The sequence below is a fragment of the Hipposideros armiger genome, unplaced genomic scaffold (genome assembly GCF_001890085.2).
Source record: "Hipposideros armiger isolate ML-2016 unplaced genomic scaffold, ASM189008v1 scaffold_862, whole genome shotgun sequence".
In the NCBI taxonomy this organism is placed as follows: domain Eukaryota; kingdom Metazoa; phylum Chordata; class Mammalia; order Chiroptera; family Hipposideridae; genus Hipposideros; species Hipposideros armiger.
The window spans coordinates 118468-142547 of NW_017732212.1; the positions used below are offsets into that span (position 1 = coordinate 118468).

The 24080-nt window shown below is 40.7% G+C and overlaps 1 long non-coding RNA gene across 1 annotated transcript; it reads left to right on the top strand.

Annotated features, from left to right (window-relative positions):
* LOC109374783 (uncharacterized) lies at positions 1-19261 on the top strand. Its single transcript, XR_002122455.1, has 3 exons — positions 1-63; positions 16791-16921; positions 19047-19261. It is a non-coding gene; the product is annotated as an uncharacterized LOC109374783 (long non-coding RNA).
* The last annotated feature ends 4819 nt before the right edge of the window (positions 19262-24080 follow it).

Genomic DNA, 24080 nt, shown 5'->3' on the forward strand with positions numbered 1-24080 from the left:
GTTCTGGGTAATGCCAAGAAAGGCATGAGGAAAGGGACTATGAAAAGAAACAGATGCCACTTGGTAAGTAACTGGGGACCCAGATAAAATCCTGGTTTCTCCTTTACTCAACCCATGGTCCTGAGCCAGTCACCTCACCGCTCTGTGCCTCAGTTTCCTCCAGACTCAGTTAAGCGTTCGGGGGTCATTTTATTTATTCTTCTGACATATATTGACTGAGTCTTTACTGTGTGCCAGGCACTGTGCCAGGATATAATAGTGAACAAAACAAGGAAAATCTCTGCCCTCAGGAAACCGACATTCCCAATGACCCCTAAAATCCATCCAATGATACAGACTCATAGTAGTGGTCACCCCTGGCCTCACTTGTAGTGATTGTGACACAGTGAGAGCCCTGGTCTCAATGCATATTCAAACAGATGACAGGCTGGTGTGGAAACTGAAGAAATAATCAACTGGATCCATATGGTAACAGGAAGGAGGGAGCCACAGTGGGTTCTTGAGCAGGAGTGCAAAGAGATAAGTGTGGAGTTTTAGAAGGGCTATTCTAGCAGCAGGCAAGAACAAAGGTGCAAGAAAAAGAAAATTGTACTGCTGCATCTCACCCTGCTCCTCACATGGGTCAAATAAGGGAAAGTAGCTGAGGCCAGGCCACACTACCTATCCAGCTGTGTTAAATGTTCATTTTTGGTTTGTTTGCAGCCAAGTTATTGCCCATCAGTGGCAGCAATGATTGGGGTTTTGGTTTTATGATCTGACTATTTGGTGAGCTCTGTGAATGAACGAATGAATGAATAAATGAATGTTGGGCAAGGGACCACAAGGCATCTGGTTAATCGGCACCTCTTACAGCTCTTGCCCGGGGGCTAACAATGAATTGAATATTTAAGATCTCTGTGTCTGTGTGTCTGAACTTTGAATACTTTAAGTGTGCTAGACTTGAAAAGAGTCTTCTTTCGTAAACGAACTTAGAGACTTTTAAAGAATCCAGGTTCACATAATTAAGGTAAGGCAGTTCACAATTATCCACCCCTGACTTCTCTGTGAAACAGAAGTTAGTTACTTTAGTAAAAAGTTACAATTAATGGGGCCGGGCAAGTGGCTCAGTTGGTTAAGAGCACGAGCTCTGAGCAACAGGGTTGCCAGTTTGATTTCCACATGGGCCAGTGAGCTGCGCCCAAGCTCAGCTGCCACTGAGCTGCCAACAGGTGGCAGGATGGCTCAGCTGGTGAGAACACGTGCTCCTAACAACAAGGCTGCTGGTTCGACTCCCACATGGGATGGTGGCTATGCCCACCAGCAACGAAGACTGAACACGGCACCTTGAGCTGAGCGGCAGCTGGATGGCAACTGGACCTGGAGCTCTGCTAGCTGCGCCCTCTACAACTAAGACTGAAGTACAACAACTTGGCTGTTCCCCTTCCCCAATTCCCCAACACTGTTCCCCTTCCCCAATTCCCCAATAAAAATCTTTTTTTAAAAAGTTACAATTAATATAAGTGGTTGCAACTACACTGAGAAGCAGTAGTGACAGAGAAATACAACAGTGCATGTACTTTTATTTTACAAGGTAACAAAATAAAAGCAGTGGCTCACAAACGTTTTGGTCTCCCACCCCCCTTTTACAGTCTTAGAACTTATTGAAAACCCCAAAGTGCTTTGATTTATGTAAATGGTAGCTTTTGATATTTTCCAGGTTAGAAATTAAGGCCGAGAAAAATTTAAATATTTATGGATTCAGTTGATGATAGCAATGATGAATGCATTGCATGTTTAACATAACTAATACCTTAGTATTATGAAATTAGTTCTGGCCTTGTGGGCTCCCTCGCATCTGTCCTCAAGTTAAGTGCCACTTTGTCACAGAATATGAAAGAGAATAATGAAGGACAAAATTTGGAAAGTGAATTTCATTGGCCTTGGTCTCTGATATGTGAGTCTTGGAAGAAGCTGTGTGATGTGTTCCTATCACAGTTTGTTCAATTTTGACGAACTTGTGTGCTCATCTCCTTGGTTTACTGTTTATTGTCGTCGCCCACAACATGAATGGTTATTGTTTTACTTCCTCTCTAATCTGCCTAGACAGCAAATACTCTGTTTTTCCAGAATAATTTTCTGAGCTTTATTATGTTCTTAATTTATCATGTTCTTAATTTTGCTTTATTATGTTCTTAATTTATCAGGCTCTTAATTTTTTAAGGAAAAAAAATTAAAAAAACAAAGTTTTTTCACTTAAGTTCTTTACAATCATGTGACTTTCTATGTTTCTTTTTATGTTTTATTGTCACTTTGGCTAAATAGGTAACCAATATTGCTTCTCAGTCACCTGTGATCCTATCTTCATCAAGTGTCCAAGTCTCCTCTGCATTTTTTATTTTTGTCTTCCCCCAATCAGACTTAAATATTGAAAAAAAATCAACAAAATAAAATTCCGCTTTCAGGATCTCTTTTGCACCTAAAACTATCTTTGAGATTTCACACAGGGCCCCTGGAAATTCACAAAGATCTGTTTTTTTAATTTATAAAAAAGATACTAGAAATAATTCAGCTTATCTGATGTGTTACTATTGATGAGTTACATGGGAAGAGCTGGCAAACAAGAAGAGATCCGCAGCCTTTCCTAGGTTAAATTTGTATGGTTAAAATGTTATTTATTAATATAAATATTTTAGAAATGTATGCTTTATGGGAATTCCCTGGAGATTTGTGCCCTTGCTTTTCATAGTACAGAGGGTGCCAAAAAAATGTAAACACATTTTAAGACAGGAAAAAGCTGTATTAATATATACTTATAACAAAAGATGAATACAAGTCACGTTTTACTTCTGCAATTACAAGAGGTACTCAAAGTGGTTACCATCAGCGTCCAGACACTTCTGATTATGGCGAACTACTGCTTGAGCAACATTGACCAAAGTGTTAACATCTCTTAAAATGTATATACATTTTTTTTGCCACCCCGGTATGTTGAAACTCAAAGGAAACACTGACCAAACTCTTATGAAATATTTCTGTTGAATTTTACTATATTTGTCAGTCCTGGTGGTACTTTGCCTGGTGATATAAGACAACAGCAGTATAGAATTTCAGCCACGATCTCAGTTATTATTTTAAGTGTTTACTTGGTCACAACCTTCTTTAATTTAAATCTAGCATCTTCTAGGCCAGTGGTTCTCAATGCACATCAGTGAACTTACCCATAAAGTTTTATCAAAATACAGATGTTCAGAACCTGCTGCAGACTTACAGAATCTCTTTACTTGCTATTCTTGGCATATTATGTATACTATGTCTTAGGGTTATTATATATTATATCTCAAGATTTTTTGCTTCATAAAACAATTATTCTTTTTTGTAGATCAGATGTGGTGTTTACTGGCTTCTTTGAAAATAGCCTTAATCATTGATCTTAAAGACACTTTGTCTAAAAAATTTTTTGGAATGGTTTAAAACCACAAACATTTATTATTTCACAGCTTCTATTGATCTAGAATCTGGGTACAGCTTAGCAGGATAGTTGTGGCTCAGGGTTTCTCATGAGGTTGCATCTGGAGCTGTAGTCATATGAAGGCTTGAGTAGAGCTGCAGGGTCCACTGCCAAGAAAGCCCACTCACATGGCTGCTGGTTGGTACTGGCTGCTGGCTGCTGGCTGCTGGCTGAGGCATTTCAGTTCTCCTCCATGTGCCCTCTCATCCTCCAGGGCCTCTCTTTCACATGCAGCCTTTCCAACAGGATAGCCCGGACTTCTTTGCATTATTGTCTGGGTTCCAATTGAGAGAGGGATGGAGGACTAGAGAGAGAAAGAGAGAGAATCAGAATCTATGATAGAAGCTGCAGTATTTTTATAAACTAACCTCAGAGGTGATATCCCATCATTTCTGCCACATTCTATTTGTTAGAAGTGAGTCAGGGGGCAGCGGTTAGCTCAGTTGGTTAGAGTGCAGTGCTCCTAACACCAAGGTTGCCGGTTTGATCCCCACGTGGGCCACTGAGATATGCCCTCCACAACAAGATTGAAACAACTACTTGATTTGGAGCTGAAAAAAAAAAGGAAGTGAGTCAGTAAATCCAGGCCACACGCAAGGGGAGAGGATTACACAAGGGCATGAACACCAGGAAGTAGGGGTCATGGGGACTATCTTATAGGCTGTCTACCACACTGCCTCTAAGTTGTGTGGAGCCCTGGGCAAATATTTTTTGCAGGGCCTGTGTCTATATACACAATTTGAATTTAAAAAAATGTATTACAGAATCATGGGTCCATATGAGTTATTGTGATTTATTGATGAACATTTAGAACACAGTGCAGGGTAGTACTTGTGTGTTTGTTTATTGTCCAATCAATGCACCTGAGGAATCCTCGTAATTGTCCAGACTCCATCTCTTCCTGTTAAGGTCCAGGAACCATCTCCTTGTGTTCTTTATTTATGTTCTTTATTGTCAGATGTGCCATTCCTGGCTAACTTCATCTCCCACCACAAGAAGATAGCAACACCATTGTTACTTACAATGCCATGGCTCTGTAGAACCTGTTTGTACTGGGAAAATATAGATCTTCTTGCCTCTATAGGTCCCTCATAACATTTATTTAATGCTGGTTACAACTTACTTGTAACACTGCATCATCCATTGGGCTGCTCATAAATACTGGCTTCCAATGACTCCTCCTTCAGAAGTTGTTATGGTGCTTTGTTGATAAGGACCACGAAAACAAGCAAGCCTTATGCAGAGTATGCAGGAAAGTGTGAAAAATACTTTATTTTCTGGTCATGTTAAATTTACTGTTTGGTATGTTATAGTATAAATATAGAAAAACACATCTTGTAACTGTGTATTCTCTTGAACTCTTTAAATAGTAATTACTGCATCCCTAGAATGAGATCTGTTGCGAGTGTGACTGCACCCCTGCCTTCCACACACCACCAGTGAGGATGAAAACAAAGGGCCCATGGCAAAATAAAAAGAGAAGTTTCATTTGTACAAAGAGTGTCCATTATTCATCTGGCATGGCTTGAGACTGACCTGGGGGAGCAGGATGTCACTACATTGATGAGCCAAGTGACCCCATTGGAGGTGTGGAGCAATAGTCATGAAAGTCCTTGGCATAGGTAGACATGGACCAGAGGACTCCCTAATACGTGGTGCAGAGCCTGTGGAGGAAATGACTCTCCTGGCTGCCGGCAGCATCAGGACAGACAAGGTAAAGGCACCTGCCACCACCTCTGCCACCTTTGGGTGCTCTAGACTGGAGGTGGCCCCACAGTTGGAGAGCTGATACACGGGCCTACACATGCACCTTAAAGCCAAGGATTAGCACTGGGTTGTTCAGACCTAGGGCTTTGAAAATGGCCTGTAAACGGCATGAATGAGTCACTCAAGGTCAGCATGTCACCATCATACTGATTTTCATCTCATGAGATCCTGTAAAAGGAAGCCACCCCAGCTAGTGGGAGCAATCCACTTGCCAGGTCACCCCCCTGGAGCTAGCCATGGAGCCCTGGACAGCCCCATATATATATAAGTACCAGAGTTCATCAGGGAATCTGTCTGACTCCATACACAGTATAGAGGGTAGAGAGAACATCAGAAAGGAGAAGTGGGGATCAGGGCCCACGTGGGTCCTGGCCCAGACTCAGGGCACCTCGCTCAAATGGTACTTCTGGCATCAGCCAGTCTCGGCCACCAGAGGGCAGTTTTAGACCACTTTGAGGAAGGCACACCAAAGCATGGGGCCCCCTGCGGTTCAGGGCCAGGAGGGGGCGCCTGCTTGTACCGCCTGTAGCTTAGTACAAGGTATATTAGGTTCCATATCATCTTTCAGTAGGAAATTATTAAAGAATGTTAGCTTGTAATATATTACTGTGCTGGGTTTAGAATATGTCTGTACATTCTTTGCTCCTCCTCCATTTAAATGATGGTGCTTAATTCCCCTCAATTTAGAGATGTGACAGTGTGTACCTTCCAAGACTGGCTCATAACAGGCAACAAAGCTTCTCTCCCTCTCTCTCCCTCTCTCTCTCTCTCTCTCTCTCTCTCTCTCTCTCTCTCTCTCTCTTGCTCTGGGGGAAGCCAGATGCCATGTTGTGAGGACATATCAAGCAGCCCTATGGAGGGGCCCATGTGGTGAGGAACAAAGGCTTCCTGCCACCACCGTGTGAGTAAGCTTGGAAGCAAAACCTCCTACCCAAAGGAGCCTACAGGTGAGAAAACAGGCTCAACCACCATCCTAGTCGCCACTTTGTGAGAGAGCTGGAGCCAGAACCACCCAGCTAAGGCACTCCTGGAGTCCTGGCTCTCCAAAAATGTGTGAGATAATAAATGTTTGTGGTTTTAAGCCACGAAGTTTTGGGGATAACTTGTTATACAGCAAAAGATAACCAGTACAAACACTATTGGTTAAAATTATTTAGTAAAACTTAAAAAAATCAGGTCTCCAGTTCAAGGGTGGGGTGAAGTGGTGAAAACATGGGGAATATATTTAGCCTTCTGAAGTGGAAAGATCTTGTTTAAGTTTGTCAATAGCTACCGTTTGTATAGAAGTTGTGCTAATTACAAGTGTGTGTCATTTTAAAAGTCCCCCAAAGAGCTATTGAATAATTCTCATTAACTATGAGTTAGTTATTGGATATATTTAAAATATGAACCACATTTAAAAACTATAATTAAAACTTGCAAAGAGTTTATTCTTCTTTTACTCCTAGCTAATCTGGCAAGTGTTTGTGTGTTTTTGAACAGTTGTTGCTTTCCATTGACACACTTAAAGACTCAGCAGAGCTCTTATGCAGGTTGGTGGAGAAAGTGTCAGGAGCCAGGGTCCCTGCTTCAGGGATTGGAGGAGAGCCACCTGTCCATCATCAGGAATACCCATTTTAGGCTTTAATGCTTCTTGGAATCACCTCCCAGGGCTAGGATGAGGTGAACAAAGCATCTAGAGTGCAAAATTTAAGGAGGCGCGTCAACTGATGAATACATAAACAAAATGTAGTCTATCCCTAGGATGGAATAATATTCATCCATAAAAACGAATGAAGTGTTGATGTACGCTATAATGTGAATGAACCTCAAAAACATCACTTGATATGGAGAACCAGAGGTTGCCAGGGAACCCCAAGAGGAGCTGGAATATGAAGACAACACAGAGAAGGCAAAGCTGAAGCATGCAGGGATTCTGAGTGTTGGTGGTATTATTATCTGAGACCTCGGATCCAGCCTCATCTAAAGTTGAACTACACCTGAACTGCCCAGTTGTATGATATGGGTCTGGAATTCACACAGAATATGTCAACAATGATGGCTTGTCTCTGCTCTTCCATATCTGGAGCCTCAGCTGGAAGATCCAAGGCCAGGGGCTGGATCATCTAAAGGCTCCCTCACTAACGTGTGTGGCTACTGATGGTGGTTATAGCCTGAGCCTCAGTTCCTCTCTATGTGTTGGTTTGGGCTTCCTCACAGTATGGTGGCTGGGTTCCCAGGCCAAGCATCCTGAAAGAGACAGAGTCAGGTGGAAGTTGCATCACCTTTCCTGACCTAGTTTTGGAAGTGATGTAGCCTGTCTTCCCCAAATGCTATTCATTGAGGCGGTCACAAGGTCCTGCCCAAGTTCAGATGGAGAAAAAAATATATTCTGCTTCTTCATGGGGAGCAACGAGGTTCTGGAAAGGAACATGGGGCCAGAAATATTGCTGTGATAATTTCTGGAGGTTATAATCTGCCATGAGATACTGGGCAAGTTGCTTTACCTCTCTGGGCCTCAGTTTCCTCATCAGTAACATGAGGATAAACAATAGTGTCTATAGTATAGAAAGACAATCACATGAGATAATGCATATAAAGTACTTAGCACAGTGCCAGCAACATAGTAAGTGCTCAGTGAAAATTAGAAGTTATTGTCAATAATCATTGAACAATGAGGCATCTTGATACATCTGAAACGGACTGTTGTGGGTTGAATTATATCCCGCCAAAAAAACATATTCAGGGCCGGCCAAGTGGCGCGATGGTTAAGAGCTGGCTTGGGACGCCAGAGGGCGCCAATTCGGATCCCACATATGAGGGCCAGTGACACTGCCCTCCACAGCTAAGATGCTGAACAGCAGCTCAACCTGGAGCTGGGCTGCCGTGAGTCTCCGGAGTAGGCTGCAGCCCCTGTGGCAGTGGGTTGCCATGGGCTAACGTATGTAGCCAGCAGCCAGCGTGAGCGGCCAGCAGCCGCAGTGAGCGGCCATCCAGAAGCCAGCGACTGATGTGCCTCACCCAGGAAGAGCGCAATGATGGTGCCAACTTGGGCCAGTGAAGCAATGTCCTCCACAACTAGACTGAAGAACAAAATGACAGCAACTTGTCTGTTCCCCTTCCCCCAATTCCCCAACACTGTTCCCATCCCCCCAATTCCCCAATAAAAATTTTTTTAAAAAACAACAAAAACATATTCAAGTCCTAACCCCTAGTATCTATGAACATGACCTTATTTAGAAGTCAAGTTTTTGCAAATGTAAATAAGATGTAAGCTAAAATGAGGTCATACAAGATTAGGGTAGGCCCTAAACCCACTCACTGGTATCCTTATGAGAAGAGACAGAGACACACACACGGAAAATGCCATGTGACCATGGAGGCAGAAATTAAAGTGATGTGTCCACTAGCTATGGACCACCAAGGATTGCTGGTAACTACCAGAGGCTGGAAGAGGCAAAAAAGGATCCTCCCCTATGGGTTTCAGAGGGAACATGCTCCTGCCAACAACTTCATTTCAGAAGTAGCCTCCAGAACTGTTACCGAATAACTTTCCGTTGTTTTAAGCCAAAAAAAAAAGGACTCAGCAGACATTTACTGACAGCCTATTCTGTGCCAGGCACTGGGAATGCAATGATAATTAAGGTAAGGAGAACACTGGGGCAGCCGGTTAGCTCAGGTGTTTAGAGCGCAGGCTCATAACACCAAGGTTGCCAGTTCAATTCCCACATGGGCCAAGGAACTGTACCCTCCACAACTAGATTGAAGGCAACTACTTGACTTAGAGCTGATGTGTCCTAGAAAAACACACTGTTCCCCAATAAAATTTAAATAAATAAATAAGGTAAGGACCCTGCCCTGAGTTGCTGGCAGCAATACAGGCAGTAAAGCAATGAACAGAGTGGCTTTGAGAATGATGGCATGGTCCTCTGTAGAAGAGGCTCTGGGTTGAGTGTCCCCAAGACCACCCCCTGGTTCGATGACTTGCTCTGAGGACTCACAGGACTCCACGTAGTCATACTCCCAACTATGATTTATTATAGTGAAAGGACACAAAGCACAATCAGCAAAGGGAAAAGGCAAACAGGCGAAGTCTGGAGGGAACCAGGAAGAAGTTTCTATGACGCTTCACACAGGACCCTCTTAATTCCTCCAGCAATGAACTGTGCCAACACATTTAAAATATTGTCTACAGGGAAACTTCCCTGAGCCAGAGTCCAAGATTTTTATCAGGGGCCAGTCACATAAGCACCCTTTGGCTAGCATGTACCAAAGTCCCAGATCCCCAGAAGGAAAGCAGGTGTTCAGCATAAACCAGTGTTTGTACAAACAGTTTAGGCACAGTGAGCCACTCATCATTTAGAGAGTGGTGAGAACCCTCCCAAAATCTGAGTTCCCAGATGCCAGCTGTATTAGTCAACTAAGGCTTCCATACAAGATACCACAGGCTGGGTGACTTAAACAACAGAAATTTATTTTCTAACAGTTCTGGAGGCTAGAAGTCCAAGATAAAAGTGCCACTAGGATTGACTTCTGGTGAGGACGCTGGGTTATAGATGGCTGCCTTCTCACTATGTCCTCACATGGCCTTCCTTCTGAGGGTTCATGGAGAGAGAGAGAGATCTCTGGGGTCTCTTCCTCTTCTAATAAGGACCAGTCCTTTGGATTAGGGCCCCATACTTATGACCTTATTTAATCTTAATTAGCCCCTTAAAGGCCCCATCCTCAAATATTGTCACTTTAGGGGGTTAGGGCTTTAACATATACATCTTTGTGTGTGTGTGGTGGGGGGGACACAATTCAGTCCATAACACTAACCAAGAGCCAACCTTGCATGCAGGCCTTTCTAAGGACAATAGCCTCAGGCCTGCTGTTAACTCTTCCCTGCACAAGCTCCATACCAGATTCCAGAAGTCTTGAAATAGTTGCCAATTACATTACTCCCTGGGAAGCAGGAGGTCCAATTTGGTGCTTGTGGTCCAGATTACAATGGCTCTTTCCCCATGGATTAAGAACCTTCTTGCCACCTTGGCCCCAGCTGACAAGACCAGAAGTTGATGGGTTAGCAGAAGGCAAACCTACATGTAAATCAACTAATAACCCATGCCAATAAAGGCACCCATATTGGGTGGCTGAGATCAAAGCCTCTCTTTGGGAAGTGACATGAGAGGGAGGCATGGTGAACATCAGTTGAGTCAATGGGCTTTGGAGTAAGACAATTTGAAGTTCAAACTGGATTTGACTTCTGGATCTGAAATTCTTATTGGCATGACCTATGTTGCTATTTAATAAATATTTGAAGAGTACTTTAAATGAATGTTTACTCTTGGTGAAATTAATGCTCTAAGTCTTGGTTTCAGCATCTGTAAAAGTTATGACGGTGATAATATTCTCACCAAATTGTTCAATAGATTCAATAATTTAATGCAATTAAAGTCCTCTTTCATGATGCCTGGCTCAGAGTTAGTGCTGACAAACAAGACAACCAGCATTAAATATAAATGATCAGGGTACAAAGGACTGTGACCTAAGGGTCATGTCAGTGTGGGTGATTTCCCAATGATGCTGAGTTATTCTGGGGCTGCTCTAAGCAATCAGATTTGGAAGTGATGGAATTCCAAATGACTGGGTGGATGATAAAACAATAATATTCCTGAAGAGCAGATATTTAACATCTTGGACTCTGGTTAGATTGATCTAGGTTCAAATTCTGGATCTTCCTGTTTTCTCAAGTAAACATCTCTGCACATTATCTTATGGATAAGATTATCTTGTCTGTGAAGTAGGAATGATACTAATGGCATATGCCTCAATAAGTTTTTGTAATGCTATCACATCAATAAATGTTATCTATTATTAGAAAAAAAAGGAATATTCCCGATCTTACCATATTCTCATGAATCCTTGTAACAAGCCTCCAGCACTAATACTGTGTTTATATTTGCAGTAGTTGATTCTTGGAAGCCTAAAGAAAATGAATGCACAAATAAATGCTAACTGCAAACATGTCAAAAGGCCAGAAAGCAAAGTATGACATTGTTCAAAATTTAGCACTGGAGATCCAAAATGACTCCACAAGCACTTACAGTGCTAAAGAGAACAGCTCATAATAATGCTATAACCGTCATAAATCTGAATGTACTAAATAATAGAATGGCAAGATGTAAAAAGTATAACCTCCAGGAAATGTGAGAAATAGGATAGATTTTTGTCAGCCTAGGATAGATCTAGTAGACACAGCAAAATAGTATAGTTAATAAAGTTCTAGCAAGCTTATTTTCTTATATCTGTGAATATATCTTGTCGGTGACTATGGAACATTAATAATCATTGACGCTCATATTAGGACACAACAGTTCAATAAATTCAAAAAAGAAGAATGGATACACATCATATTCTCTGACCATAATGTAATAAACGTCGATTTTTTTAAAAGAAAAACAAAACTCCAATAGCTTAGAAAAAAATTTTAATATCTCTCCTAAGTTACTCTTACATCAATGTATAAATGAAGTGAAATTTGCAATCTGGAGTAATAATACTGAAAAAATTTTCTCTAATCAAAATGTTATGTATAAAAATGTATAAGATATAGCTAAATCTGATCTCAGAGCAAAACTCATAGTTTAAGATATAATTTACAAGATATAGTTGAAAAATTCCTAAACAACTAAATGTACCCAAAACAAAATCAATAGACACATGATAAACTGTGGGAAATATTTTCAATACATGAAAGACAGGGTGTAGTATTGTGATTTATATTTCTCTTACATATTTATATTTGGTCTTTATCCACAGTTCCTGGCTCACAGCTACCAAAACCTTTGGAATTTCCTGAGTGATGGGAGTGATAAAGGTGTCTCTTGTTATGTTAAGGAAGTGATTTTGGAAGTCTTAGGGCTGGGGGCTGGTTGCCAGGGGGAACCGACCAAGAGATTAGAGGCTTGGAACTTTCCCACCCCATGGTCTCCGGAGATGGGAGAGGGTTTGGAGAGATTGAGTTCAATCACCAAAGGCCAATAATTTAATCAGCCATGTCCTGTAATGAAGCCTCTGTAAAATCCCCCCAAAAAGGATGGGGTTTTGAGAACTTCTGATTTGGTAAACACGAGGAAATTTGGGGAGAGTGGCGCACTCAGAGAGAGCATGGAACCTCTGTGCTCTTTTCCCTAACCTTGCCCTATCTCTTTCATCTGGCTGTACCTGTGTTATATCATTTTATAATAAAGAGGCAATCTAGTAAGTGAATGTTTCTCTGAGCTCTGTGAGCCACTTTAGCAAATTAATCAAACCCAAGTTTAGGGTTGTGGGAATTCCCAATTTATAGCCAGTGGATCAGAAACATAGTTGATAACCTTATCTGGCAATTGGTGTCTGAAGTTGGCAGGGGACAGTCTTTGTCTGAGTCCTCAACCTGCAGAATCTGATTTTGTTTCTTGGTAGATAGTGTCAGAATTGAATTGAATTGTTGGACAACTAGCTAGTGTCTGTGAATTGCTTGTTTGATGTGTGAGGAAACCCTCCCTCCCCACAGTGGAATTTGGTTCAGAACCCAAAAGAAAGGGCTAACTTCTTTAATTTGTAAATCAGTAAGAAAATACAAAAATGGATAGAAAATGAACAGAAGGTATGAACAGAAAGTTCACAAAAAAGAAAGACAAATAGCCAATTAATATGTGGAAAATATGCTTAATTTCTTTCATACGTGAAGAAATTCTAACTAAATAAAATATTTTTACTTTTCAGATTGATAAAAATTTGTGTTCTAATATCCAGTGGAAACAAGAGTATGAGGAAATGTGATAATATACAGTAGATGGAAGTACAAAATTAAACAAGAGTTTTAGAGGAAGTTTGGCAATATTTATCAAAGTTTTCGATTTATACATATTTTGATCCAAGAATTCCATTGCTAGGAAGTTACTTTTTAAATTTAAAAGGTAGCTAACTATATATTTTTATGGAAGGATAAAACAAAAAATATATATAAATAGCTGTTTTTTTAAAAAAAGGGAAGATAAAATGGTTTCCTATGGGAAGAGGGGTGGAGGGATGAAAGGGGTGGAGACAGGGAGAGAAGCTACGTCTGAATATACCATACTATTATTGTATTTGAAACCATGTAAATATAATAATCATTATGTTATATAATTATATTCTATTTTGAAAGTCTTGGGGCCAGCCGAGTGGCTCAATTGGTTAAGAGTGCGAGCTCTGAGCAATAAATAGGGTCACCAATTCAATTCCCACGTGGGCCAGTGAGCTGTGCCCAAAATAAGCTGCGGCTGAGCTGGCAAGAGCATGTGCTCTTAGCAGCAAGGTTGCAGATTCAACGCCCATATGGGATGGTGAGCTGCCCACCTCACCCCCAACCCCCACACCCACCCACTACCCCGGCAAGTAAGATTGAACATGGTGCCTTCAGCTGAGCAGCCCCTAGCTGCCATTGGGCGGCTAGATGGCCCAGTCTGCAAAAAGGTTACCAGTTCCACTCTCGCATGGGATGGTGGGCTGCTCTCCACCACCCCCACACACACCCGCAACTAGATTGAAAGCTGCGACTGGACTTAGAGCTGAGCTTGCACCCTCCACGACTAAGATTGAAGCACAACAACTTGACTTGGAGCTGATGGACCCTGGAAAAACACAATGTTCCCCTTCCCCAATTCCCCAATTAAAAAAAAAAAGTCTTGTTATACCCCAAAGCAAGGAAGTTATGGAAAATTACTGGGGTCACATCAACCAAGCTTGAAAGGCTCTCACTGGCTGAAGATGGAGTGATTTGAGCATCAAAAATAATAACTGCAATGGATTGAAATACATGAACTATCCATGAGATCCTAATGATGCTAAAATATATCATTTGCCACACTACAGGATGTTAGCAAACCAGAACATTATTCTGAAAAATGGAATAGCGAGAGAGAGAGAGAGAGAGAGAGAGAGAGAGAGAGAGAGAGAGAGAGAGAGAGAGAAACGAAATAGATAATTGATACTAAATAATTATTGTTGGATTTTTGAGATATGATAATGATGTATGGCTAGCTTGTTCAAAAGAGTTATAGTTTAGAGCAACATCTTGAAATATTTATGGGTAAAATGATATGCTATCTGGGATGGCTTCAGAATAATCCAGTATGGGGAAATAGGTAGAGACTATAGAGGAAACAAAATTGGTTGTGAATTGGTAACTGTTGAAATGGGATAATGAATACATGGATATTTATTATATTATTCTCTCAACTTTTCTATATGTTTGAAATTTTTCAAAGTAGAAATATATATAATTTGATTGAGGCAAAACGATATTGAGAGCCTGACTTTGGCCCACTCTGCCAGCCATGATGTTTTAAACTGTTTGTTTTCTTTTGTTTTAAAAAACAAAAAGAGGTAAGTCATGAAGTCTTTTCTACCTAGGGGAGAAGCAGAACTGCTACAGAGAGAAGGGGACTTACAAGCAATATCTTTTTTAAAAAATGAGTAAGTTTTTGCCTATAATTCCAGGCCAAAGATGAAGTGTGGGCAAATGCATGGTGACCTAGAATTCTATGTAATTTCTGGGAAAACTAAAAAGAGCTTCTGGAGCCAGATAGCCTGGGTTCAAATCTTGGTTCTGCCACTTATTCCTTGTGTGACTCTGAGCAAGTCACTCAACTTTTTTTTTTTAAAGATTTTATTGGGGAATTAGGGAAGGAGGACAGCCAAGTTGTTGTCTTTCAATGTTGGTTGTGGAGGGCGCAGCTAGCTCAGCTTCAGGTCCAGTCACATCCTGCCGCCCATCGGCAGCTCAAGGCCACTCAGCTCAAGGTGCCATGTTCAATCTTAGTTGCGGGTGGGCAGAGCCCACCATCCCATGCAGGAGCTGAACCAGCAACCTTGTTGATAGGAGCAAGTGCTCTCACCAGCTGAGCCATCCTACCACCTGTTGGCAGCTCAGCGGCAGCTGAGCTCGGGAGCAGCTCACTGGCCCATGTGGGAATCCAACTGGCGACCCTGTTGCTCAGAGCTCGCGCTCTTAACCAACTGAGCCTCTCGGCCGGCCCTACTCAACCTTTCTGTGCCTCAGTTACTTCATCTGTAAATGGGGAGTATAGTACCTACCTCATGGATTATTGTGAGGATTATTGGACTAATATGTGGAAAGTATTTAAAACATTAGTGCCTGGCACATAGTAAGCACTTGATAAGTGTTGGCTACTTATGATTGTAGTTGTTGTCGGAGTGTATAGTACAAGGCAGACTTAATGAGGGGTGAGACTGGAGAAATAGGTAGCCTTACAGTTTACAGGAAGTAGTGTGTCTTCTATTTGTCAGGGAGTCACTGGAGGGTTTTAAGTAATGCTAACAGCTAACACTTCATTTCTCACAAGTGGTTAAAACAGGAATTTCCTACATGTGCAATTAACTATGAAATGGTTCAGGGCAAGTTTGAGAACCTCTGACTGTTTTGAACTTATTTCCTTAACAGTACGTGGGTGCCATGGGTTTGGGAAATGACTCATAAGTGGTGACATGACTCAGGGTTGTATGAAACTAGGATATCTAAAACTTCAAGTCACATTTCACACAAGCTCTCTGTATACACGTTATATAAGTGGAGTATGTTCTAAGAGTGTGTTTAAGGCTAGCCCTCAATTAAGGGCACTGTACTTGCAAAAAGCATAATTGAAGTAATCAAATTTTATTTTTACTTTTTATTATAGCAAATTAGAAATGCACAAAAGTCTAGAAAACAGCAAAATGAACATTCCATACCCATCACCCAGCTTGAAACTTTATGGACCTGGTGGCTAATCTTATTTCATCTATAAACCATCCCACCCACTATGGGCCCCTTAGGTATTTTGAAGCAAATCCCAGACATCATATTATTTCATCTAAAAAATCTCAGTATGTGTTTATGAAAGATAAGGACTCTTTTAAAAAATCTATCCCTAATCACATTTTCTCAGGTAGAAAAAAATATTTCCTAAATATTGTCAAATATCATTCAGCCTTCACATTACCCTGATATATATATATTCAAGATAGCTTTATAAGGATGCTCTGTGCCTCCATAATTAGGCACATACTGTTGGTTCTCTCTCTCTTTGTGATGCCATCAGTCATTGATGAGCAGTGCCTGGATCCATTTATTCACAAGGGCTGACAAAATAGAATGTGCAGATCTCTAATTCCTTCTTCATTTATTAGCCCTGATATATCTATAAAGGATAACTTCCCTTAGCCAACTCTTTGGCTAGTGTAAGAAAAACAGGTTAAGTGCTTGATTCTTTCCCTGTATTTACCAGTTTTCAATATAAAGAGTTGTTTCCCAAGCATCTTCCCAAGGTGACTAAAGAGCCATCTTTATTTGTGTCATTGTGAACTTGTGGATATTAAGCATGTTTATATTCAATGGGTTTTGAGCCATTGAAATTATAATCCTTGTTGATGCTCAAATTGTCCCATCTATAATCAGTGGGATCATCTTCAGCTTGTCTTCAGGAGCGTTTTCTCAGGACTCCTGGACTTTCCACTCTAACAATGAATTTCTTTCTTTCTGGTATTGCAGGGTCATCCTGTTCGCCCACATGACTTGATGCTTTGTCAGAGGTTCCTCTTGGGGACAGTGTTGCTCCAGAAATGCCAAGACACCCGCACTCCCTCAGGCCACCCCCATCTACATGGCCTTCCACCCTTCAGGTTTGAAAACAATGCCACCTAACCTGAAGCTTCTGGAAAGCAGGCTGTCTGCTGCCTGGTTTGCGGGAAACCTGCTCACTGCTGCTGCAGTTGCCTTTCTTCTTTGAATCAGAAATCAATCTGAGGTCTAAACTGCAAACTCAGATATCATTTCTAGAGTTCCATTTTTACTTTACCTAGGCTTTGTGAGTCCGCACTAATTAACTCCACGTTAGGTCCCACAAAGTTCCCGTGTTGTCAGGAAATAATGGAAGCTAAAGGCCTGGAAGAGGGCATCATCTCAGAAATAGTATTACCGCTAACCTTTAGAAAAGTCATCCACGCTTTTTGCAAGTTTTAAATAAAAGAAGGAACTACGTTGTAGAAATAAACGACAACATAAACCCAACATCCTAGCAATTTCTCATTTCTGTACTTTACATTTATGTATTTCTAAATGTTCATATTTATATTAACATGAATGTATTTTTATAAAATTGGGTTCCCTTGTATTTATCATTTTGGATCATACTTTTTCACTTCTGTATGTACTGTTATATGCAGTTTTCCAGTATCAATAATTTGTGAATATATATTTTACAATTTTAAAATAAAAATATAATACTTGATTATAATGAAAAAATTCAGAAATACAGTAACAAAATAAATATTTCAAATATTGGGGCAGCCGGTTGGCTCAGTTGGTTAGAGCGCAGTGCTCATAACACCAGGGTTGCTGGTTCGATCCCCACATGGGCCACTGAGTTGCGCCCTCCACAACTAGATTGAAACAACTACTTCACTTGGAGCTCATGAGTCTTCTTAATAAAATTTATTAAAAAAAAACTTAACCCAACTTTCTAAAAATATATCCAATATTATCAACTTGATTTGCATAATTTCAGACTGTATCTATTTACAATCATTAGATTATATCTAATATATGAGCATGGATACAGAATGCCGAGCATTCATGAGTACAATCCATATAATACTCACCACTCATCTTGTAAGATAATTTTTTTTAAAGATTTTTATTGGGGAATTGGGGGATGGGAACAGCGCTGGGGAATTGGGGGAAGGGGAACAGACAAGTTGCTGTCCTTTTGTTCTTCAGTCTAGTTGTGGAGGACGTTGCTTCACTGGCCCAAGTTGGCACCATCATTGCGCTCTTCCCAGGCGAGGCAGATCGGTGGCCGGCTTCTGGATGGCCGCTCACTGCGGCTGCTGGCCACTCACGCTGGCTGCTGGCTACACACGGTAGCCCATGGCAACCCACTGCCACAGGGGCTGCAGCCTACGCCATCGCCGGCAACTCACAGCAGCCCAGCTCCAGGTTGCGCTGTTGTTCAGCATCTTAGCTGTGGAGGGCAGTGTCACTGGCCCTCATATGTGGGATCTGAACCGGGGCCCTCTGGCATCCCAAGCCAGCTCTTAACCAACGCGCCACTCGGCCGGCCCATGTTTATATTTTTGGTAATTTAATTTCTAGCTTATCAAAAGTGTAAAATATGTAATTATTGTTATATATTTTTTAAATTGGGTAACTGCTTTTTCCAGGACTCATCAGCTCCAAGTCAAGTCATCCTTCAATCTAGTTGCGGAGGACACAGCTCACTGGCCCATGTGGAAAGCAAACCAGATGCCTTGTTGCTCAGAGCACGTGCTCTAACCAACTGAGCCACCCAGCTGGCCCTATTGTTATCTTTTTTGATAGTTAATGTTTATTTGTGTATACCACTTTTCTATACCAATTTCTTTGCTCACTTTTGCCCCTTGCATCCCATTACTTTTGTTATTTTTCTGTCAGCTGGATACATCCTTTAGTATATTTTTCACCTAGGGTCTCTGGGTATTGATCATTGAATTCTTATTTATCTGTATTTTTTTTTGTCCTCACTTTTGAAGGTTAACTGGGCACTGATATAGATCTAGATTTAAAGGTATTTTTAAAGATATGACTCCAGTCATACAACAAGTATTTGTTGTCTACTATGTGCTAGGCACTGTTCTGGGGACTGCATATATCAGAGGAAAATCAATAAACAAACAGCTCTTATCTTCACCCAATCGAATGAAAAGTGAAATATCACCTTGACCCTTATTCTTACAAATGTAATCTATTTTTTTTCTCTTACATTTTCAGGGTTTTCTTTTGATCCTTACACTTCTGAAGTTTCACTGCTATCTGTGAAGCTTGGAGAAAGCATTATGCTAAGTGAACTAGAAATGTCAGGACTATGGGACCAGATAGTGCAAGAAGGGTCAAGATGTGGGCATGCTGGAGTGGATATACAATGTGAAGCTGTAAAGACCCCAGAAAAACCCAGTGGATTATTTGTCCTCTATTTACCAAGGCGATAAGGAATGCCATGGTGAGACGGGGCCGGGGGAAGGATGGGTGGAAGCATTCCTCGTCCGCTAATGCCAATGGGAGCCAGTCAAGGAATGTGGGGAAGTGGTGGGGTGGGGGTTAGGCAAGGGGGTGGACAAGAAGGGCCTTAGGGTCTGCCTGGGGCACTCTACCCGTCCTTCAGGTTGCCCAATATGAAGGTCCATGAGAATCAAGATCAGCAAAAATATCTACGCTTTTTCTTTCTCAGAAATAAAATTGCTTTTCTCACAAAATATACAACACAAAAATAAAAGGTAAATAACTGGAACAATACACAGAAATAAAAGCCATAAGTTTTAATATCTTTTCATACATAAAGAATTTGTGAGAGTATGGTTTTTACAAATGACACATTTTTTAAATGGGCAAAGGATAACAAATTATTATTATTATTATTTTAAAGATTTTATTGGGAAATTGGGGGAGGGAAACAGCATTGGGGAATCAGGGAAGGGGAACAGACAAGTTGCTGTCCTTTTGTTCTTCAGTCTAGTTGCAGAGGACGTCGCTTCACTGGCCCATGTTGGTAATATCATTGCGCTCTTCCCGGGTGAGGCAGTCACTTGCTGGCCACTGGTAGGCTGCTTATGGCGACTCACGGCAGCTCACACTGGCTGCTAGCCACTCACAGTAGCTTACGGAAGCCCACTGCAGCAGGGGCTGCAACCTATGCCATCTCCGGTGACTCACAGCAACACGGCTCCAGGTCGAGTCGTTGTTCACCATCTTAGCTGTAGGGGGCAGCATCACTGGCCCTCATATGTGGGATCCGAACCGGGGCCCTGCTGCTCAGAGCTGGCATCTCAAGCCAGCTCTTAACCAATGAGCCGTTCGGCCAGCCCCACAATTCTTTAAATGATTTATATAATACCAAAATAAAAATGGAAAAAGATATGGTTAAGTAACCTCTTGCTATCGTTCAAACATCATCAAAAATATTTTTGTATAGAGCTTCTTATTTGAAGTGAAGGAAAAGTTAGTTTCATTAGTTTCAGGAACAAAGCCAGGATGTTTGCTCTTGCCATTTCTATTCATCTATTCAACACTGTAGTGGAGGTGCTAGCCAGGGTAATCAGCAAAACAAAAAAAACAAAAAAAGAAGCAGGGGGTGGGGGATTCAAGGCATGCATACTGGAAAGAAAGAGGTAAAACTGGCTTTATTCATAAACAACATGATCTTATATGTAGAAAATGGCATTCTAAGGATTGTGTTGAAAAATAACTACTACAACTAATAAGTGAGTTTAGCAAGGTTTCAGTATCAACATACAAAATCAATTGCAGTTCTGTATACTAGCAATGAACAATCCAAAAGTAAAGTTAAGGAAACAATTACATTAACAATTGTATCCAAAAGAATAAAATCCTTAGGAATAAATTTAACAAGAGAAATTCAAGATTTGTGTACTAAAAACTTAAAACATTGCTGAGGAACTTAAAAAGATCTAAATAAATGGAGAAAAAATTCAAATTCATGGGAAAGACTCAATATTGTTAAGATGGCAATTCTCCTAAACTGGACCTATAGATCCAGTGAAATCCTTCAGAAAATCCCAGAAGGCTTTGTTGTAGAAGTTGACAAGCTAAACCTAAAATCATATGGAAGTGCAAAGGACCTAGAATACCAAAACAATTCTGAAAAAGAACAAAGCGGGAGGACTACACAAGTTCAAAATTTAATATAAACCTACAGTAATCAAGACAGAGTGGTATTGTCATAAAGATAGGCATATACATTGAGGGAATAGAATTGAAAGTCTAGAAATAACCCCTACATTTATGGTCAATTGATTTCGACAAAGGTAGAAGATAATTCAATGGGGGAAAAGACAGGTCTTTTCACCCAACGGTGCAGGGACTGTTGGATATCCCTATGCAAAAAGTAAACTTAGACTGTTACCTTGAGGAAATGACTCAAGGCAGTTTTGGGGGAATGAAGGAAAGAAGAAATGGGAGCCAGGTACCCAACACACTGGGGTGTCCTGGGAGCAGCAAAAGCTGAGAGGACGTCTAAGAAAGTAAGTGTCCTGTGTTTAATGTTACATTTTCTGCTGTGTGGCCCATGGTTATCATCCTTCTCCTGTGGCCCCACAAACACATAGAAACAGAAAAGCACAAGAATTTTGGAGCCGTGATATTTGCTGCCAAGAAGTAATAATATATATAATATGAGTACTATAGTAATAATAATATATAATATGAGAAACTGATGATGATGATGACAAAATAATAATAATAATAACAATAATAATGGTGTAGGAAAATTTGAACTCTTGGCTAAGTGGGCGTTGTTTAATTAATTACATGGGATTTAATCGCAACTGCCTGCGTCAAAATTTTGTTCTTTGGCGGCCTCATTCTTTATATGCTACTCTTTCTTAACCCTGTCTCCAAAATGTACGTGTCTCTGGTCAGAGCATGTTCAAAGGAAATAGCTTTGTATGCCTGTATTGGGTCACCCTGATTCTGCTCTTTCTCTTATACCACTGTGTCCTTCTTCAGTGATAAATTTCTGGAGAGGAGAGGCCAGGCCTGTTTCACTACCCTTACACATTGCCTGGCAAACTGCTACATGCAACAAAGTTATTTAATATACATATTAAAAATTGTGTATATACACACACACACACACACACATATATATATATATATATATATATATATTTAAACCAATTTCTAATCCCTTTGGAATCACTGGAGAACTGCAGCCAAGCAAAGGTGGTAGAATTCAGTGACTGACTAAGGCCTAAAAGGTATGAATTTCTACTGTGAAGATTTCAAACACGTGTCAACTGCTTAGTAAAGGAATTCATTAAAAGGAAGAATCTTCAGCAAGATCCCAATGTGTCCCCCTTTGACTGCAATCAAACATTGACTTTGTTTATTCACCCAGAAGGTGGCAGTAGGGGTCTCTTCTTATCCCACCGTTGCCAAGGGGGAAGAAGAGGAACAGCCGGGGAGCAGGGGGGCAGGGGGTAGGGCGAGGCAGGGGAACAGCAGGGGGCAGGGGGAGCTGGGAGGAAGGGGAAACAGGGGGGTTCCTCCCCACCGGTGGCCCAATTAGAAAGCCAGTGATTTAACACAAGGCAGAGAAGACTCACAGGGTCAGGCCTGGGGTTCTCTTTGTTCCACCTCTTTTCCCATGCAGAGAACTGAAAGAGAAAAAAAACGCTGAATGACAAGAATTAATGGTGTCACACAAATACCATCAAAGACAATTTAAGAATTGCTTTTCTCTGTCCGAAATGAATGAAGAAGACAGAAGAGTGGTGGTTCCTTTTTTTTACCATTAACTACTCTAAAATTGGAAAGAATGGTGGATAGTGTTTTTTACTGCATAGTCACTCAGCTCACAAATTTACAATTCAGAGATTTTTTTGAGGGAAGAGTTTGCTACAAATTACATAGTTTTGATTAATCATAACCATAACCTTATTTATAATTATAACCTTGTTTGTAATCTCCAAATGCCAATATGCCTACAATGACTACAGAATTGTTGGTTTGAATCCTTTCAAAATTAAACTTTTTTAGAGCAGTTTTAGGTACACAGCAAAATTGAGCAGAAATTGTGCAGGGTTCCCATATATTGCCTGCTCCACCCTCATCCACAACCAACACCTTGCCAGCATTTGGTGCTGCCAGTATTCTGGATTCTGGCCATTCTAACAGGTGTGTGGTGGTATCTCACTGTTTTTTTATTTTGCATTTCCCTGATGATATATGATGTAGAGAATTTTTTCATATGTTTATTTTTCATCTGCCTATATTCTTTGGTGAGATGTCTGTTCAGGCCCATTTTTTAATCAGATTGTTCATTTTCTTTTTAAAACATTTTATTACTATATTTTAAACTGAGATGTAATTGACATATTAGTTTTAGATGTACAACATAATAATTTGATATATTTGATAAACTGCAAAATAATTACCATAAGTTTAGTTAACTTGTTTTCTTAATTGTTGAGTTTTAAAGAATTTTCTGAAATTTTAGATAACAGCCCTTTAGCAGATATGTCTTTTGCAAATATTTTCTCCAACCTGTGGTTTGTCCTTTTACTATTTTGATCATCTTTTCATAAATAAAAGAAGATTAGCAACTTCTAAACCTTTCTTTTCAGTTGAACCAAAATTCCTGCAGTAGTAGTGTGTGGTGGTGAAGAGGGGGGCCCCAGAGTCAGGCAGCTTGGGTTTGAATACTAGTTCTGCCGCTTACTAGCTATGTAAGTTATTTAATGTCTCCCTGTCAAACTTTCCTCATCTTTATTTTTATTTATTTATTTATTTGTACATTCAATATTATTTTACATAAATTTCAGGTGTACACATAGTGATTAGACATTTATATAGTTTAAGAAGTGATCCCCCCCCCTAGGGCCGGCTGAGTGGCTCAGTTGGTTAAGAGCTCGCTCAGGAGTTTGAGCTCTGAGCAACAGCGGTTCAGGTCCAGCCCGAGCTGAGCAGCCGCTGAGCTGCCAACAGGTAGCAGATGGCTCAGCTAAAAAAAAAAAAAGAAGTGATCCCCCTGATTAGTCTAGTACCCACCTCCTGACACTATACAAAGTTATTATCGTATTATTAATTATATTCCCTATGCTTTACTTCACATCCCCATGATTATTTTGTAACAACCAATTTGTACTTCTTAATTCCTTCAGCTTTTTCACCCCTCCTGAAAAACCCCCTGCCATCTAGCACCCCAGTAAATCTGGTACCCATCTGACACCATACATAGTTATTACAATATTATTGGCTATATCCCTTATGCTATAACCTGCATCCCCA